Below are 14933 nucleotides of genomic sequence, written 5' to 3'. Positions count from 1 at the left end.
CACGAGAACATACAGACACACACGTACAGAGTCACACACACATGCACAAGCATGCGCACATGCATAAGAGCACTCATATACGAGTGCACACACACAGGAAATCAATTCTAAGCTTCAGTTACAACACAAAGCTTTGGTTCTCAACAAGAGAAAAATACAAATCATGAATCAAACTTCTGTGAATGATTACGCTTAGTCGACACTTAAGCATTTCTACTGGCCTGAGTTCGGTTATTACCTCTTTTTATTGGGGGTGAAAAAGACAAAACAGACCCCTGTCCGAGTGGTAAAAATTTAAATAGCTCATGTGGTAAAAATGTAAATAGCTCATGTCCTGGCAGCTGAGAGAGAGAAGGCATGGCTGTAAAATGACATGCTCACTTATTGGCAGACTTTGTGGAACTTGGTTGGTACCTTGAGAAACTCCACTAGAGTGAAATATTTCAAATCAGAAAGGGAATAACCAACAACAGACATATTATTCACTAAGCACACTAGAAGACTAATTAATAGTCATTCAAAACTGCTTGTGTGAAAATATTCTAAAATCAGTTTGATTGTAAATAATCATATTTCTCCCCATCCACATACAATTTATTAGCATACCAATCGCAACATAGGATTTCACTCCTACAAGTTCTATCGGGACACAATTTGAGAAGGTGACTAGAAAGTTCTCCATAAGCAGCACTGGAAACAAAGAGTATAATTTACTTCATACACTAGATATACATCCCCCATTTCTCTCCTTTCTTACTCAGGAAGTTGCCGTTGCAATCTGTGATTGCCACACTCATTTTCGTGCACTTTTAAAATTCATGATGTATATCAATTGATTCTTGAATACAACTTCTACATTCCTTATGAGCTTAGTTTCAATCGCCTTACCCAATCAGAACCCAAAATGTAAACTGGTTTTACTCCTTTGTAAACAGAACATTGGCCCAACGCTCTAACCACTAGGCTACCTGCCGCCCCAAGATGACTGATTACAATGTAATGTAAAGATCAGAGTCGGAATTAGTAACAGTATTCAAATATAAATAAATATAAATAAATAGAACTGCTTCAAATTCTATCCAATCACACGTGTCTCACAGGACCTTAAATAAGTCAGGGGAACAGATGAGACTTTGTAGATAAGCCGTAGAAAGACGTCTATACATACAGGCCAGTGGAAATCTCTAATATAGGAGTCTTCGAAGTAAGACTAAAGACAACCATAGACTTTGATTCCTCTCCTCATTGCAGGAACTTGAACCTGAAGAGTCAAACGGAACTGTATGTTGTGCAAATACAACCTCCCCATCATAATGTTGGCTGACTGGACACAAATAAAACACAAAACATAGAGAAAATATATAGTAGGTCTAATACTACTTCCTATATCATTTCCCCAAAACTTCTGCAGTATGACTTTAGAAGAGCATTAGATTATATAGTGGCTGGGGCATGACGCTCTGTGCTGTGCGTGTTGTCCCATCAGTGGAGGCATGATGCATGAAGGACAGCCATGCAGCCAGACAGCATAGGAGATCCCCCTGGATTAGTCACACTCAAAGGCCCCACGCTGCTCACAGACTCCCCTCACAGCACCGCCACCACTCTCGCTATGCATCCCAATCCTCACCACCACATCATTACCATACAGAACACATAATGGAGCTATAGACTGCCAGCAGACAAAAATACAGCCCAAAGTCACCACCGCCAGGGCAGTGCAATACAGCACTAGAAATAATAGAACACACATACAGGCCTCAACCAATAACAGCCACTCTCCACCAACACAACCGCAGAGTTAATACAATAACGTGTCGATACAGAACACTAACAGCACATAAGCAGTACAGCCACATTAACCACTATAATGACAACAATTCTAGCCATAAAAAGACATTACTGTATATATATAGTCTTTAAATAGACAGTACCACACACAAAGAAAAATAAAAACAAAGACAACACGTGAAGTGTTGGTCCCATGAGCTGGAAATACAAGATGCCAGAAATGTTCCTTAAGCACAAAAAACCCTCACATTTTGTGCACAAATTTGCTTACATCCCTGTCAGTGAGCATGTCTCCTTTACCAAGATAATCCCTCCACCTGTCCGGTGTGGCATATGAAGAAGCTGATTAAACAGCATGATCATTACACTGGTGCACCTTGTGCTGGGGACAATAAAAGGCCAATCTAACATGTGTAATGTTGTCACACAACCACTGATGTCTCAAGTTTTGCGGGAGCGTGCACATGGTATGCTGACTGCAGGAATCCCCACCAGAGCTGTTGCCAGATAATTTCAATTGACCGATTTCCTCATATGAACTGTAACTCGGTAAAATCAATGAAATTGTTGCATGTTGCATTTATATTTTTGTTCAGTATTAGTATTTCACTGTCATTAGCAAATCATGTGACAATTAGCATTTTCTTTCATTTGAGCAATGATCAATATATGGCCACAAATCACCTAACTACAAGTGCTGTGTCCAATCCCAGGGACATGGTGGTAGACACTGAACTCCACAAACTCTCCATATCCACTTTTCATTGCAGTGCTCTGCCCGTGAGAGTGAAGTCATTTGAAGTGGCAAGTTGAGAGCACAGAAAATACAGAGCCCTTGGCTTTGGTGTAGCAGTGACTTAAATGACTTTACAGTTTACAAGGTGGAAAAGGAGGGAGCTGAGGAACTTACCACAGCGTTACTGCTACTATAGGCCTAATGTGCTTTCCAAACCCTTTATCTATAATGAATTTAACAGGAAACGAGAGACCGGATAGAGAGCATTAGATGCGTGGCAGGGAAGTCAACTCACATTTAATCAGTTGGCCGGTGCAATAATACCTGCTGTAGTCTGGTTCTGTGTGTAGCTAGTCTACTTCGTGTCTTCACTAAGGAACAGATCTCTCTTATCCCTTTTCTTTCTCTAAGAGCATCTCTCCTTGTAGGTTGTTGTGGGAAATGATATGTTACAGGTGTCTGGCTCAACTAAGTGGAACGGAAAGTGTCAGGATTCACACACGTTGGTAACTACGTTGACAGGACCTAATCTTCAACAGGAATAACAGCACAGCTATTTCAATACCTTCTTTATATATATTTTTTGTTAGTAGTTGTTACACTTGTCCCGTCGCTGCTACTCCCCTACAGACTCAGGAGAGGCGAAGGTGGATAGCAGTGCGTCCCCCGAAACACGGCCCTGCCAAACCGAACTGCTTCTTGACACACTGCCCGCTTAACACGGGAGCCAGCCACACACCATCCAGCTGGCCCGTCACAAGGAGTCGCTAGAGCACAATGGGACAAGGAAGTCCTGGCCGGCCAAACCCCTCTCCCTAACCTGGACGATGCTTGGCCAATTGTGCGCAGCCTCATGGGTCTCCCGGTTACGGCCGGCTGTGATACAGCCTGGGATCGAACCCGGAGCTGTAGTGACACCTCAAGCACTGCATTAGACTGCTGCGCCACTCGGGAGGCATATTTCCATTCTTCTGATATCTGTCTGTCTCCAAACAGGGTGCCAAGTGGAGGCGTAAAATTAAGCTCATTGCACTCGCTGTCCATGATGAAATACTTATATATATATTAATAGTTTAGAAATAGTTGAATATTAATGCTTACTCATTATAAAGTGTTAGCGATATTTCCATTCCTTTGATAGCTGACTGACTGGCTTCCAACAGAGTGCCAAGAGGAGTTGTAAAAGAAGCTTGTCTCCCTCGCTGTCCATTTACTTATTAAAGTCTTATTCCGAGGTCCATTAAGATGGCCTCCATGTCCCAAATGACAAACAGCAACCTCTAGGTATTTCAGACAGCATATAAATCAAACTGAGTTATAAACAATACTTGAAGACCAGGAACTGCATGACAAAAAAAATCATTTGAGACTCCAAGCCCAAAATGTCACGAGGGGTAAAAAATAATTCTCTCATGAAATTGTCGCTATTAATCACCGCCCAATTTTTTAATGGGAAACAGCCCGCAACTGACGGCACCCAAATACATTTAGGGGCCCTCATATAGGCACTTTTAAAAGAGTGATTAAACTTTTAATAAATCCCCCTCCATCTTAATTATTTTTTTAAACAGTCAGTTGCGATTCACTGGGTTGTGGGCCAGAGAGGTCTCTTCCTCTTTTAATGAAATCAAAACCGAACAGAAAGTGTGTAAAGGTGGCAGAGAGGACCTGTGGCTATAGGCCTGTGAGAGCTGAGCTTCCCATCCATGCCTGGCTGGTAATGCCTCATTAGAAACCCTGCTCTGCACATTTTAATAGCAGCACCACTAACACAATTAGCAAACATTCATGTCAACATTTTGAATTTGCTAGACTAAAACGGACATCTAGTTTCAACCATTCACCTCTTAAACAAAGTTGGATTGTTATTTTCAAAGTTGTTTGTGAGCACAAAACTGTAGTTGAGATGTGCTAACCTCACATTTATTCATCAAGGTTAGGCTTGGAAGTTAAAGCTCTAATGTACTGCACCCTGAAATCCTACCCTTATCGAAACCAGTACTGTTAACACTCCTAACCTCAAAAATGCACTCTTAAAGTTAAACCCCTCTTAAATCGTTAGCATAGGACTTTCAAATCCTAACCTTGTTTTCAGGTTGAGATGTTAAAAAGTATCATATGGGAGCTGTGGCAGTTTAATATATTTTGTACAGCAAGCATAGCACTACTTAAAAAGATCACACCGCATGTGGATATTCAGCAAGGTAAAGACAATCTGCCTGTGTAAGATTCCATTATGTAATATCAGCTTGGAGCCACATACACAACATACAAAAGTATTTGGACACCCTTTCAAATTAGGAGAAAGAGGAGGGAGGGAAGCGCTACTAGGGTACACAATAGTACATTTTGGTAGATGGAAGGTGCTCTTTGGTAAAAGGGGTGAATTGGTCATCAAAAAGAAAGGAGGACCAAGGCACTCTTCATATAATTAATTAAAATGCCTTTATTAGTATGGCATGTTCAATAGAAACAAAGTTTTAAAAAACCGACGCGTTTCGGCTGCATGGCCTTCATCAGGGAGTACCAAAAAAAGGAATACAATGTCCTCTTTTGAACAGCTTTTCCAATTAGCCCTAACTGAAAGAAGGAGTGGTCACAAAATGGGTTGGACACACCTAGTAAGCAATAATATACACATTAAAAGGTGAAATGCTGTAGCTATGTTATCGTAAAGATACAACTCCAAGCTAGAAGTATCAGAACACTTAGAAAGGTAGTTCTAACCTTAAATATGACTGGGAGAACAACATGTTCTCTCTGTGTCAAGAATAAGAAAGCAATATATTCCCTAGTACACTAGAACACAGCAAAACATGAACAACAGTCTAAACATAGCTGAGGGCAATTGAGCAAAATGTCCACTAGATGACTGCAAATGGACCTATCACGACCCTATAGGAAGGGTGAGAAATCCATATCTTCATTTAAACCAGGGTACTTAGTGGCGTGTAGTTTGTAAATCCAAAAACTTGACCTTTGGTTTAACTGTTTAAGACGGTCCCCTTTTCTAATAGAGGCCGGAACATGATCAATACCCATAGCTTATAGGGAGGCAGGATTGCCATGGTGTAAGGACTTAGTAGTGCCTTGGCATGGTGTAAGGACTTAGTAGTGCCTTGGCATGGTGTAAGGACTTAGTAGTGCCTTGGCATGGTGTGAGGACTTAGTAGTGCCTTGCCATGGTGTAAGGACTTAGTAGTGCCTTGGCATGGTGTAAGGACTTAGTAGTGCCTTGGCATGGTGTAAGGACTTAGTAGTGCCTTGGCATGGTGTAAGGACTTAGTAGTGCCTTGGCATGGGGTAGTCTTCATTGCCTACCCGTATGGCCTACTTGTGTTCCGCTAAGCGGTCTTGAAGGTGTCTCTTTGTCCGTCTAATATAGAACACCTTGCACTGTGGACATTCCAATCTGTAGATGACATGAGTGGTTTTGCAGTAAATTAAATGCTTGACGTAATACTCCATTTTAGAAGCTGTGTCAACAAAATACTTATTCTGTGCAATATTACTGCAATGGTTGCACTGGTTACATTTAAAAGAGCTCTTGGGTTTGTGGTCAAGACAAGTTTTTTGAGAGTCACCCGGAAGATAACTGTGGACTAATTTGTCATTTAGGGTAGGACATCTCTTAAAGCTTATGACTGGTGGCTCAGGAAAGACTTGGCGTGAATGAGTATCTTTAGATTTCATTATTAACAAATTTGGGGAATAGTACAGTAAATGTAAAACTAAATGAACAGTGTAATGTTTAGATTCAGTCGTGACAGGTGAACTGTTGTGCCCTCAACTTTGGTCTGATCATTTTCCCATAATCTTTGATTGCCACCATGGTTCTGCATATGCTTTTCATATTTCTTCTGTAAGAAATATCTGAATTTAGCCCTATCCATACAGGCCAATTCCCACACGTTTAAAGGGTTAACAAGGTCTCTCACAATGACTAACAGCTGGTTCAGTAAATAAAAGTCCGTGCTAACAAGTGTATAAAAAGGTCACCCAGTGCTCCAGGTTGAGTTGAAGTTCAGACAGTGCAGTGTTTCTCTAGGAGCCAATGCCTTGACCCTGCCTCAAAGCCAATCCCCACAGATGGCTATGCACACCTCCCAGCAGCGTGGGAAAAAAATCCATTGTGAGGAGTCATTGGCAGTGCAGGCATGAAAATGTGCGGCTTAGATGGCAGAAAAATAATATTTGTGTTTGGAGTGAACTCAGATGGGCAGAGGTCGCATTGCACTGTACAGTAGCAAGAAGACGAAGGGATGAATTACAAAAACTCCACCAACAGACGTGGTATTTTTACAACCTTCTCTCCATTTCTCAGCGTCTACAGCAACAGCCTTCTCTCCATTTCTCAGTCTACCATAGCAGCCTGAGGGGAATGCAGAAGCAGAGGGTAAAATAGCTACAGACTGCAGGTGGGGTTTACAGTGTGTGTGTGTGTGTGTGTGTGTGTGTGTGTTGGCCTCAAATGGCAACCTATTCCCTATGTAGTGCACTACTTTTGCCAGGACACTCAAAAGTACTGCACTACATGAGGAAGAGGGTTCCATTTGGGACACAGCCTGTATCTTCCATCAGGGCCCAATGCTCTCAAAAACAAGACGTCACAGTCAGAGGAACTACATCTCTGGAAGAGCAAAGCGGTCTTTAAATCTCTCCTCTCCTGCACAATGCGAGCCCCGATGCCGATATCCCCATCCAGAGCTGGGTCAGAACTCCTGGGAGTTCCTCCTTCACAAGGTGTGTGAACGATCCAGCCACTAGTCAGCTATTCCCTCCCTAGCTTGACAAATATATAGGTCAGAATAGACAAATTCAGCTTTGTCCACTGTGGTTACCTTTCACACACTTTTGTCATTCAGTTCATGCCAGCTAGCCCCAGCAGACCAGTCTCGGCAGCCAGAAACAAGATTAACTTTAATTACTTGAGAACAACATCTAAACTCAATGTACCGGTAAATTAACAGCTAAAGAGAAAAAGCGAGAAATAGGATAACCGTTGGGACTTTTCCTGGCATCAAAGTAAAGTACCCCGCACTAAACAGGTTCAGGTTTAGTTGCGAGCTCCAAGACTGCTAAATATTTGTCGGTTGGCAACAGAACAGTACCACTGATTCAGACCAGGGACATCACCACAGAGGAATAGAAGAAAACCCACAACAACAAGTCAAACTTTCACAGACAATAATGAAGGATACATTTGTTGCTGATTTATATCGCAAAACTTTTAACTAGAACCCCCACAATCCGCTGAAGATAAAGGATGTGACAAGAGTTCTGATTGCTACTAGGCCAGTGATGATTTCTACTAGCCTCAGTCTACACGAGACGGTTTTAGTGTTTACTCATGAGCACAGGTTCATTGGTTCCTGATAAAAGGGAATAGGCTTGTTCCACATTACATTGAATAGGCATCCTTAAACCAGGGCTGAAAATGATCTTAGACATCTATTGATTTCCAGAGTATGATCTTAGACAGACCCATGCATCTTGGCCCGCCGGTGCGTCACTTCAGCTCATCTAATTCTCCAGGGGAGGGGAATATTTATTCTCGTTGCGTTTTGAGTGGCCTATACTTTACGTTATTTCACGTTTAGAAAACACCATTCATTAAATCAGGATACAAATCAGCTCTTTTTATAGCAATTCACTTCGCTATATTAACAGATCAGTAAAGTACAGTATAAGAGTACTAGCCTGTTTGTCCATCTGATATAATTGGAAAGGAAATATGAGTGCACACTAAACCCAAAGACATAGGCTACGTTCTCAAATAGCACCCAATTCCCTAAATAGTGCACTACTTTTGACCAGAACCCATAAGGCTCTGGTCAAAAGTAGTGCACTGCATAGTGTGCTATTTGGGACGCCCCCATAGAACAGCTGTGCAGACCAGACACTACAGCCTGTGACATACAGTATCTATTTGTTACATTATTGCAATTAGGAAACGTGGATAAACGCACCTTTGGCTGATGAAGACCCATAAAAATGTCAGCGCAGGTAGACATTTATCAGGCGAGGGCCACTGCACCGGTGCTGCTACACCTACAAAACAAGATACGTTTTTTTAAGGACAGTTGCTTCATCAGATAATAGGTTTAGTGTCTCGGCACAAATCATGTACTCTACTTTCTTGAAATATGATTGAAGTAGGTAGGTCACTATACAACATAAACGGAGACAAATTATTATACAACATGTTTGATCTGTTGTCTGGCTGCGAAACCCACTAAAATACCTCTTCCGTGTCTTCTCACATTTCAAAATAATCATTCATTTCAACCAGCCAGTTCACCATTGAAGCAGTCTCAGTCACAGGGAGCTTATGTTCATGTAAAGCCACAGCATTATTGAATACTCGTTTCTGATTGGTTAGAAGGGCATTCTAGAATGGACATTAAAACCAGATATCGGGACAGTTGGAAAAGAGATTGGGGACACCTTGCATTCATGACGCAATAAGCGCCTACACATTTAGACCGTACTTGCTACAAAGTTAAAAGAACGCTAAAACCATACAAACCAAAATTGGATACGTTATAAAACACAGGTCGAATGAGTGGGGAAAAACTTAGCTAGCATTGATTTGTTTTTACGGAGACAGTTTGATGGAACATCTGATGACCTAACGTGATGAATATCTGGTCCCAGTCATGACGCACATGGCACTATGCTGTCAAATCCTCCCAAGTTTCTACTTTGACCAGCTGTTTAACTGATATTTTTTATTTGGTTATCATCATATTGGCAGGTTTTCCAGCAATAAACTATTTAGCTAGCTTCTAGCCTAGTGTTTGATAAGCAATGCGATCTCCTCGTAATAAACAGTGTTGAGTCTCCTGATGAGAATGAACACTTTTCTAGCCATGCCAGGCAAAAATCGGGGGAAATTGTGTGGTATCCAAATAAATGTCAATAGAAAACAGCCACTAGTATTGTTAGATTTGTCAACTGTGCTATAAGCAGGATAAACAGCTTAAACAAACGCAACAGAACAAACGTTGCTGTTATTCTGGCTGCAGAGGTCGTGACTGTGTAAACCGTAGCTAGCTAGCAAGCAAGGGATGAGAAAGTCGCTAGCGAGCCAGGCAACGAAACAAATTACGAACGACTGGGACGCGTCTCCAGCAACCGAAAGATTAAAGTATGAATTTGCTTATATGAATTTAAATATCAAATATATTTTATTTCTACTGGTAAATGTGTGCTTATATTTTTGCTTTATTTGGCAACTGTGGTATTAGAGGAATAAACGCAACGGAATAATCTTGCTGTTATTCTGGCAGCAGAGGTTGTGACTGTGTAGCTAGTTGGATAGTTTGCTGCAAGCAAAGGATAAGAACGTTGCCACTGAGCTTGGCAATGGTAATTAAAGAACGAACGACTGGGTCGCGTCCATAAATATCGAACGAATTGAACAAATTACAGGTTCGCGTTTCTAGCAACCTAAAGATGAGAAAGTGTATATTTGTTAATACAAATAAAACAAAAAATATATTTTTACCGGTAAATGTGTGCTTTCATATTGTTTTCTTTGGCAACTGTGGTATTCGCGGGATAAACGCCTCCGTTCTGTTCATGACCTTGGAAAGATTAGCCTTAGAAGCTTAGACATAAGGACATATACATGAAAACAGCATGCAGCACGTGTACTGTATGAGCTGGTTTCATCCAAATATCATCCAAATTTGAATAAAAACTTGATATTCACTGTTCGGGAACTTGAAAAAGGAAAGTCTAATTCTATAGAGTGAAATGTCAACACAGCCGTAGCCACTAGATTGGTGACCTTTACCCTCTTAGCCAAGGTTCCACACACAGACCGACTCCCACCACATTCCACACACACAGGGAATGGACCCTGGTTACACACAGTGGTGGTGTGTTGAGTCACTGACTGACTGAGCAGGACTATAAAAGAGCACTAGGAGGGCTGCGAGCGAGGCTAGCAGCGCATGGAGACTGGACTGTATGTGACAGGGTAGCAGGGTTATGTGTTGGGTCTGCTGCCCTAGCTGTTCAGAGGAAGACGAGAGAGATACTGGCTGTGAGGACAGCACCTCCAGCTGAGCACCTGCCATCTCTCCTCTTCTCCCCATTCTCTACCTTTCCCTCACTCTGTCTCACGAGGTCACAAGCACACCCGTAGAGCAAACAGGGACAGGACACACACCAGAGACAACACCAGTCCCTCGCTCCACCAGCACATCTGCCAGGGCTTAATCCCACTGTCATCTGCTGCAGGAATTTTGATCTTTAAAAAAGATTATGCTCCCAATAAACGAAAGAGGGGAAAAAAAGAATCATATTTTTATCCCATTGCACCAAATCATTTAATTCCTGGTTTGGTTGCTCCCCTGATGTCAAATTTAATAGTAATGAATGCAGGGTTAGCTGCAGTAAAAAGTGTATATGCAGAAAATCACTTGCAGTGAAAAAGCAAAAAAAAAGCCTGCCTTGTCTAAAACAAAAAATACATTTTTCAATTCCTGGGAGCCCTGTACAGGCAAACTGACAGCAGCGGCCTCATTCACTGAGGCGCGCATATATACACACACACACACACACAAATCTTTTATGCAACAGCACCTAAGCTAACGTAAAGGAGGGGGTGACTCAATGCTAAAAATTAACACAGATATTGTTAACAAGCAGAGTAAAAGTTTCCTTTTAATGGTCCTGAGGGATACGTTAGAGAAGACTGGCACCGTAGAAAATGGCTCCAAATCACCTCAGACTGACCCATTATCCAGGCACAATGGCGTCTTAGTTTTAGTAGAAACATCAGCCGGTTGTATTAAAACAATATTCCTTCATCAAAAGGAATACAGGCGGGAGAGTGATGGAATAATAACACTTGGCTCGCACAGGGGATATGACTTGTTTGAACGTAGCAAATAGCTGCTTTAAAATTGTGGGATAGGGAGTTTCCACGAGGCAGCAACTGCATCGCAAATGGCAACCTATTCCCTACATACTGAAACGCTACTTTTGACCAGGGCCCATAATGTACTATACAGGGGAAAGGGTGCCATTTTGGAAGCAGGCAGCATCTTTCTGCCCGAAGACCAGAGAGGAGGTTCGTGTTTCACTGCCCTGAAACCACTGCCTCCTTTAGACACAAAGGAACAGTCTTTAAATACATTGTGGTCCTTTAAAAAAAACTAAAATCAGTTGTTACAAGGAGATCTCTATAGCAGTTCTGTTTCTAGAAATAATGCAGCGCAGAATGACACACGGAAACATACACTTCTGTTTTTCCATGTCGTATGTTAGCCAAGCCTTTCTGGATAAGTGAAATCATTATTTTTCCATTGAGAGTAAATGCATGCACCCCCTTTACACACTCAGACAGACAGGCAGCTTCCTTAAATAGAGATGGGAGTGGGTTGGGCAAGACGAATGTAGCCATGGAAATTTAAAAAAGGGGTGTCATTTGCTGGTGCATATAATCGATTAAAAAGCCATTTGCTCCTTCGGTCCCATTCCTGGCCTGCACTCCTAAATGACAGCCCCACAGAGCCATATGGCGGGGTCAGAGTGGCCCAGCCTGTGCCCCAGCCCCTCCTCCCTAGCTTCTGTCACAGTCTGCTAGGCACCTGGAAAGCACCCATGCAGACACCTCCATCTCTGGCAGACAGTCCAGGCCCTCCTGACCCAGATCTCACTACCCCATCAACACTACAATCCTTCGACATGGGATCGGAAAATCAGGACCAGGACAGCTGTATGGCAGACACAGCGCAGACAGCCAAGCCTCACCAGCAGTTAGTGACATTTCACAGACCTGCAGCTGACCTCAAACATACTGCATGTGTGCAACATATTTAGTCACCTGCTGTGAGCGTGGAGGGAGGGGCGTTGAGCCAGATATCTCAGTTAAGGGGTAAGGGTTAGGAGAGTGGAGGGTGCAGGGTAAGGAGAGTCAAGGGGAGAACCAGATGGACAGGCTGGTTGTGTTGTGACATTCAGACCATGTTAAATCTTACTGCCTGTCACACTAATCTGACTGACAGGACAAACGGCTCTGACTGCCATTCCATGTGATGTTTGCTTGGACAAATGCTCGTGTCCTGTCCACATGGCCATGGGTACTACTAATGTTGACTTTAGAGAACTAAAGGTGACTGAACTCTAACACTGTCTCTCCTTAGCACTGGGCTCCCCCCGCCCACAGTGAACACTAAGTGGGCGTGACACAGAGCGAGGTTTTTTTGTCAAATGTTTTTTTTAGCTCAGAAAACTTATGACTAATCCAAACTGCCCACTTTGCGCAAATCGGTGTGAATGCGATGTCTTCAAATCAAATTATATTTGTCACATGCGCCGAATACAACAGACCTTACCGTGAAATGCTTACTTACAAGCCCTTAACCAACAATGCAATTAAGAAAATATTTACACTAAATAATTTCTGTGCAGCGCTCTTTATTTGAATGTTAACACCCATCCGCATGGCATTGTTTATTCAATCAGAAACAGCTGCTCAGTTATTCCTCTTCAGGTGATGAGCCCAACAGCCTCGTGTCCAATTAAACCATGGAGCAAAATAAAAATAGGGGTAGCAAACGTCACCTACAAATGTTTTTACCTGGAAATTATGATCAAATTTTACTTTGTTTTTGTTAGTCTGTATAAAATAAAATAAACTTCCCAATATTGAGATGCACCCCCGTCCCCCTCGGTGTCAAAAGCTTTCAACGGGGATGCAGGCCAATATTTACTCCAACGCTTCCCACAGTTGTGTTAAGTTGGCTGAATGTCCTTCGAGTGGTTGACCATTCTTGATACACACGGCAAACTGTTGAGCGTGAAAGACCCAGCTGCGTTGCAGTTCATGACACTAACCGGTGCGCCTGGCACCAACTACCATACCCCGTTCACTTTTGTCTTGCCCATTCAATCTCTGAACGGCACACATACACAATCTATGGCGCCATTGTCGAAAGGCTTAAAAATCCTTCTTTAACCCGTCTCCTCCCCTTCATCTACACTGAAGTGGATTTCACAAGTGACATCAATAAGAATTCATAGCTTTCACCAGGTCAGTTCTGTCACGGAACGAGCATAATGTTCATAATGTTTTGTTCAGTGTATATACATATCTGACCATTTTATAAAATGGTCAGATAACAGTGTGATATGATAGCATTGTTGTCCCAAGATTAATGCAGTGTTGTCAATTTAAAGTATCACTATATTGAAAAGTAGCCAGAGAAGTAGCTTCATTTGACCCCTCCAGCAGCTTTTATTGGTACAAGACTACAGCGACAAATTAAGTTACTTAAATGCTGTCTTTGGGGAGTTGACACTGATGATTTCAATGGTTTTGATAGCATTCAGCGACTTTTACCACTCAATTCTGTAGCAACGAGAGTGGGAGAAGCTGAAAAATAGCTGGCAACACTGGATGAATGGTTCTGACGACAAGTTCTGCTTCACTACACCAAAACACAAATTGTCGATCATGAAAATTCAAGAAACGTAGTTACATGTCATTTGCGGCACGCATGAGCAAAGTCATTGTAGCCTGTCATGCCTGCCAGCAGGCCATCTCCGAAAAGGTTGCACTGTGTCCCTTACAATGCAGAAAATGCATACCAATTAGCTTTCAAAAGTTATCCATATAACCAGTGTGTCATTATTTCTATGGCAGATTCAGATGCAACTTACGGAATAGCGAGGTTGAAGATAGGCCAGTGGTTTCTATCGGCAATGTTTTCCCTAAACCAATGCTTATGACAAATCCAGCTTCAGAGCCAACCACAGGGCTAAATGGCTAATATTTTGAATGGCGTGTAGTGAACCTTGGCCCCAGTCTGAAGTCCTGAGCACTCTGGATCAAGGATCTCTGTATTTTGCACTGTTCATCTTTCCCTCGATCCTGCCTAGTCTCCCAGTCCATACCACTGAAAAACATCCCCACAGCATGATGCTGCCACCACCACCGTGCTTCACCATAGGGACGGTGCCAGGTTTCCTCCAGATGTGACGCTTGGCAATCAGGCCAGAGAGTTCAATCTTGGTTCTCATGGTCAGAGTCCTTTAGAGCCTCCAAGCGGGCTGTCATGTGCCTTTTACTGAGTCACCACTTCTGTCTGGCCACTCCGCCATAAAGGTCTGATTGGTGGAGTGCGAGGGGGTCCTTTATGCATTTGAATATTTCCTCAGTACCTGCCTAACTGTTTTTCAAACTTCATAATTGAAACATTGCTGAGCGTTTTAGCTTTTCAAATATACCACCACTTCAAAAACATAAGCAATGTCATCGATTCAATTGTTGAACGACGGCGAGAGCGCTCTCCGATTTGAGGCTATGGGACACAATGGCTTTGAAATATTTATATAAAAGAAAACTGACGACATTCAAATACTTTCAGCTTTGAGCGACTGTCCATAC

The 14933-nt window shown here is 42.4% G+C and overlaps 1 protein-coding gene across 15 annotated transcripts in view; it reads right to left on the bottom strand.

The window, feature by feature from the left end:
- Window positions 1-14933, bottom strand: part of LOC110525852 (armadillo repeat protein deleted in velo-cardio-facial syndrome homolog) — a 233601-nt gene that overhangs the window by 151534 nt on the left and 67134 nt on the right. For 14 of the 15 annotated variants that reach the window (XM_036979986.1, XM_036979992.1, XM_036979990.1 and 11 more), the window contains exon 1: window positions 8497-8582. The exons of the other annotated variant lie outside the window; for it this stretch is intronic. The gene's annotated coding sequence lies outside the window, so the exon portion shown is untranslated. Of the gene's footprint in view, window positions 1-8496; window positions 8583-14933 lie in introns of those variants that run through there. 15 annotated transcript variants of the gene reach the window in all.

The sequence above is a fragment of the Oncorhynchus mykiss genome, chromosome 6 (assembly GCF_013265735.2).
Source record: "Oncorhynchus mykiss isolate Arlee chromosome 6, USDA_OmykA_1.1, whole genome shotgun sequence".
NCBI lineage: Eukaryota > Metazoa > Chordata > Actinopteri > Salmoniformes > Salmonidae > Oncorhynchus > Oncorhynchus mykiss.
This window is presented reverse-complemented; position numbering and strand designations above follow the sequence as displayed.